Source organism: Uloborus diversus, chromosome 6 (assembly GCF_026930045.1).
Source record: "Uloborus diversus isolate 005 chromosome 6, Udiv.v.3.1, whole genome shotgun sequence".
NCBI lineage: Eukaryota > Metazoa > Arthropoda > Arachnida > Araneae > Uloboridae > Uloborus > Uloborus diversus.
The window spans coordinates 24,111,117-24,117,439 of NC_072736.1; positions in this window are offsets into that span (position 1 = coordinate 24,111,117).

Below are 6,323 nucleotides of genomic sequence, written 5' to 3' on the forward strand. Positions count from 1 at the left end.
TAACAAAGCCTCCGAGGCAAAAAGGATCAAATACAAATAAAATTTCCCTTTCAAAAAAAAAAAAAAAAAAAGAAAAGAAAAGAAAAACTAACTTTTTTGCCTTTTGTTATTTCCAATAGTTTGCATTGAGACAAACAACCAATTCTGTTTTCGGAAACTTAGGCTATTAATAGTCTTGTCTACTTAAATCTTGCAAATGACCAAACATGGTAACAATGCGAAAAATTTAAGATGATAGATTTTTGAATTTGTTGCATTAAAAGTAATTATAAATAATTAATAATCCTTACAAAACTAAAATTTAGATGAAATAGACAGTTTTTAGCACATTAGCGTCTAAACCAATGAGGATAAAATAATATTCTGAAGAAAAAATTTTGCATTTTTCAAGAAAAAAATTAAGAATTTTCCAAAAAAAAAAAAAAGAAGAAGCCCATTTTGCATTATTTTCAATAGTTTGCATTGCAATAAACATCTAATTCCGATTTTGAAAACTTGGCCACTTTAAGAGTCTTGTGTACTTAAATCTCGCAAATGACCAAATATGGCGACTAAGTCAAAAATTCAGATATAAAATTTTGAATTTGTTGCATGAAAATATCTTTAAAATAAAAAATCCCCATGAAACTACAATTTAATTGAAAATGTTTAGCACACCCGTGTCCAAAGCAATTGGGTTAAGATGAAACTTTAAATAGTATAATTGTCTTCATTTCTCAATAAAATTATTTAAAATAACCAAAAAAAAACAAAACATTTTGTAGCATATTTTGCTTATTTTCACTAGTTTGCAGTTAAAAGAAACCCCAATTTTGCTTTGTCTTTGAAAACGAAAGCGCTTAGGCATCGCCTACTTCCATCTTATGAATGACCAAACATGGCGGCTACGTTTTGCACGTAGCTGAAATGCTCGATGAAAAAACGATGTTCTCCGATTAATCGACGCTCCACTCAGTGTTGATCCTGATACTAATGCTTCCAGAGCATCAAACTGAATCCTCTTTTGAGTTTGTGAACAATTCCTACCTTCCAGGATAGGGAAATTTCTTCTTTTTCCTTAGAAATCGAAAAGTGTACAAGCAAAGTCAAAAAAACGGAGTTTTTTGGAATAAATCGGATTTTCGGAGTACGCAATAAAAATCGGAGAAACTCCGGGAAAAACGGAGCACTTGGCAGCTATGTATTACTCATCTGCTCTCAAAACCAGCACTAGCAAAATTTTGTACCCCCCCCCCTCTTTTTTTTACATTTTTTTTGCTGTCTCTAAAAGTAGTACTAAGGCTTTTAGTTGTCTTTTTTTTTGCTCCCCCCTCTCCACTTTTTAGTTCAAATCGCCGCCTCTGATCCGAAGTGACAGCAAATAATACCATGGCAAAAAACAAATTTGATTTTCAGTCAACATTTAATTTTATCAATTAAATTTTTACGAAGCAATCTTAGGAAGCTCATCCTAAGATTGAATATTTTGACATTCAGGAAAAAAAATGCCCAGACATGCGGCATTGTATGATCTCACTTCATAAATTTTACTTTCTTTAGCCAAATAATTGGCGGAAAATTCGTAGGGAATTAAAGCACTTCATTTTGCAAAGAAAAAAAATTTACACTACATACTCTTTTCTTCTACTTCTCTTAGTTGATTTTGAATCACTTCCTCTACGACCACTCTCACTGCCTTCAGAGTCCTAAATAAAACGGAAATAGCATATTTCAAACATGGAAAGTACTATATTGCTATTAATTGGGTAGATGAAAATAAATAATTTTGTTATTATTTGTTTTCCTGCAACAGCACAATAATACAAAATAAATAATCTTTAAGTTAATACTACTCGGTAGTTGCAATTATTTCTTTAATACTAAATCAAAAATCAGAATTTTCAACTGTGACGCTGTTGATGCAAATGAGTGATATATATACATTATATTATAAGTCTGTAATCGTAATCACAATCATAATCGGCATATTATAATCGTAATCGATTAGATTTTCTGCATAATCGGATAGTTGCTGTAATCGTAATTACGTTTGGCTAGAAGATTATAATCTTAATCATAATCGTAATCAATTACATTCCCTCGTAATTAACTGCAAGCCTGATACATATTTATAAAAATGCAATGCTGCATTGAATTGATCTTCTCCTGCAGATTTTGATAATTGAACATTTTCCATATTTTGAAGAATCTTTCAAATCTAGTTGAAGTTTTAGCTTTTATTCCTTTTCTCCTGAAGTTTGCTTTGTAGAAATTTTTAAAAAATACTAAAGAGTTCGTTTTTTTATTTTTTGTTTAAATTTTTTTGAATTATTGGTGACTATAACAAAAATTATTCAAAAAAAAACTCCCTTCACTTATTATTCTTTTTCTTTTTTTTCAATTCTACAATACTTTCCAATAAAATATTTGATAAATTTTTGAATAACATTTGTCACACTCCTTCTTCCACGAAATTACCAGCAAGAAATAAACCAATTCAAAACTCTTCACTTTTGTCCACAATTTGATTAGAAATTGACGGCTAAGCCCCACTTTTCGAAGGTGAAAAAACTCTTTCTAATCCTTTTATTCACTTTAAGAGTTGTGTGTTCCTTTTCGATCTAATGAGGAGCTCCTTATCTCTTTTTCTCTCATGGGAGAAGCTTGTTGTGATCACATACAGCTTAACGTAGCTATGGTCATTCTCTTCTCTTGCTGTTTCCTTTGTTCAGTATTACAATCCACCTGCTTTGAATTCTTTTCTATTGTCCCTCTTGTCAAAGTCTGAAACCTGTACCTTTCAGAACTTATCTATTTGCCACCCACCATTCTCTAGGTGTCGTCATGCGTGGTCAAATGTCTTGTCATTGTCCAAAGTTCCTACAACAAACATTTCCAGATGTCTTCATTATTTTACTGAAAATTTTTCAACTGCAAAGAAATATTTGATCCAGTCTGCACAGCTCGAAGTGCCGTCGAAGCGTAGTCGTAACCAGAGTTGCACGGAAAAAACTGTCGTAAAATCCGAAGCCACTTAACATTAAAATTATATGGCATAAGTTCGGAACTTAAAAAGTGACATGACATCCGGAGTGTCATGAAATCCAGGTGTCGCGATAACGAGGTTTGACTGTAATCGATTTCAAATGGACAAGCCTGCTTCCTTTGAAGCAATGTAACCTTGATCAATACAGTGAAACCTGTGTAAGTTGACCGCTTGCGGTGCAGTACTTTAGTGGTCAACTTATAGAGGGTACAGGGTAGTACTGAAAACTTTTTTTTTTTTGTCACTTCTTGCCCCATGCATTCATTTTTTAACTAATTGGAATATTTTAAACTCACTTTCATTGTTTAACATTACTTCAAAACAATAAGAAAAAAAGTTATTTAAATATTTTTAGAGATTATTTACCAGAATGACGTGTAAGGTATCATACAAATTTAAAATTTCTGTAAAGCGATAAAAAAAAAAAAAAATGTCTCATTGCTTATGAAAAACTACTTACTTGAAATTAACAATTCCTAAAAATTCATAACAAGTTAAAAGTGACTCAAATTCTTCATTTGATTTTTTCTTGTACATTTGTAACCATGGTAATCTACTTATCAACAAAATAACTCCTTATTCAAGTTAGGCGCATTACCTAAGATTAGCCCAATGTTTTTCGATGGAAACATAAATATTCATAGGTTTTTTCTTAAATGTCTATTTGCTTATTTGATGCATAACTGAATAAACTTTTAGTACAATTTAATTCTTTTGCCAAGTGGTCAACTTACAAAGGGTTTTTTACAATACTCCAAACCAAAGCTGGTGTATATTAGTGCTCAAGATAGACAGGTGGTCAAGTTACAGAGGTTTTCCTCCATTATGTAGGATAGGACTAATTCCGTTCCTGACAAAAGTGGTCAACTTAGACAGGTGGTCAACTTACAAAGGTGGTCAACTTTAAAGGTTTTACTGTATCATCATTAGTAAAAATAAATTAAAGCTTCTTACACTACTTCGTAGAGCTATTTTTTCAAAAGTCAACTTCCTTGATTAACTCAAAGAAAAAAAAACTGAAAACTGAGAAGGAACTTACAGGAATATTTTGCTTTTTTGGCAATTGAGTAATCCATTCCAAAGAGTGCTGATTTACATATATTTTCATGCTTTCTGACAGCCTCATAAGTTTAGTATTAATGCTGTTATTATTTCCTGGTGTATACTTTTAGAATTAGTAATTAGATATAAATAGATAATTGGAAAATTGTATTGGAATACAAAAATAATCCAAATAGCAACATATAAGAAGTTATTTTAAATTTACTGAAGAATATAAAAGTAATATTGAATGATCAGAAAGAAAAAATGGAAATAAAAAGATACCTCTCCAATGTTATATCTTTCTGGTTCTTTGCGAGATCGACCAGACCTTCTTATTCCGAACTCTTCAGGGTTTTCTTCCCAAAGCTAAAAATATGTATAAATGTGTTGCAAATATTTTTCAGTCATTATAGATAACAATCAAAAGGCATACACCTAACAGACATAAGAATGAAAATAAGCAAAACAGCATACACACTCATAGATATATAAACAAACATAATCATTGAAAAAAAAAAAAAAAAAATGGATCAAGTTCCATGCATCAAATATTCAAACACCTATTCTATTATTTCAATTTGTAATGGATTCAGATACTTCCCCCCTCTCAACCTGCATCGGGCATTTTAAAAGTTAGCACTAACATTTAATTCTGTAATCAATATCATTACTCTATAACATGGGTGCAAGTTTGGTGATGTGTTAGGGACGGAACATATTTTCAGCCCCCCCCCCCCCATGTGTACTTAAGGAAAAATTTTATGTGTATAAATGTTGTAGATTTTAACAATGTCAGTTTTGGAATCTGTATTTGATTTGAGTTTTGAGCCTTTAAATTGTAATATTTAAGTGTTTTGATATTGTAGTTCCAAAAAACCTAAAAATGGCCAATAATAGGGGGTTTGGGAGCTCTCCCTTGGAATTTTTTTTAAATGGAAGTCCAAAAAACACATTTTGGTAAAGTTCAGGGACTCTTACATCAATTATCTCAAACTGATAGTCCCAAAATTGCAATATTGGGCAACATTCAAAAATATTAGAGAAAGGGGAGGGGGGTGCGCTCAGAACTCTCTCCGAAGTTGAGGCTTTAAAAACGAAATTGTACTCTATCTTTCATAACGTCTATATGCTTTTTGAATGCATTGTGGAAGGGATGGAGTTTAGGAACCCTTTTCGGCAATATTTCGTAATTGAAGTTCCAAAAACGCAATTTTAGGCGATGTTAGATACAGTTAGGGGTAAAAACGTTTGCAGCTCCCGCAATTAGTTTTTTGCCGATCGTAAACAATTTTATTGCAGCAATGAAATCGCTTGGGACATAAGACTTTCACTTTTGCATTATAAATCAGTTCTGATCGGAAAGTCTACCCAAGGTAGCGCCAGCAAACCAGAAAAGAAGGAAAGGTGGGGGAAGGGTGTAGGTGACTAATGTTAATGAACTGGCACAATTCCCCCTGACAGTCTTCCTTTGAAAAAGAATTCCTTTTATAAGATAGCAGGTGGTGAAATTAGCTATAAAAAAACTGCTTCAGTGAAATAGATATATTTTTTTAACGAGGTACACTTTCCAATCTTCATTAAATAATAATTTTAAAAAAAAATAGGGGAACTGAGTCCTTACCCCAGGCACTCAAATATAGCCTAAAGTGGCGTTTCAAATATTTCAGCATCAAAAAATTTTCGGAAGAGAACTCCCGAACCCCTTTCTCTGAGTTCACCATAAATGTACAAAATTTAAATTTTTAAGGCTTCAGTTTCTAAATTTTTTTCTAGGAATAATACCATCTTTACATATAAACATGACTTATGACCGCCTAAATGTTTTAATACTTTAATTTCGGAAACTTTTTGAAAGAAGCTTCCTACATTTTCCCCCCTTAAGTCATCCAAAGATAGCCCATCAAAATAGAGCTTTTAAAATTTCAAAAACGGAAATAATTTGGGCTGGGCGGCGGAATACCCCCCCCCCCATATCATTGTGTTTACTAAAGGCAGTGTAAGTTTGTGATTAAGATTAATTTTTCTATTGAAAGAGCAACTCCCCTCCCCACATCACCAAAGACAACCAAAAGTTTTAAGACTTCAATTTCGAAAATGTTTCGAGATAGACCCCGATTCCCTACCTCTTAACTCACTCAAAAATAGCCAAAATAGCATTTCAATACTTCAGCATGGAGAAATTTTCTGGTATGTGGACGCCCTTTGCTGTGGCATAAACATTTCATCTCGTCAGCAATCACTCTCAATCGGTGAT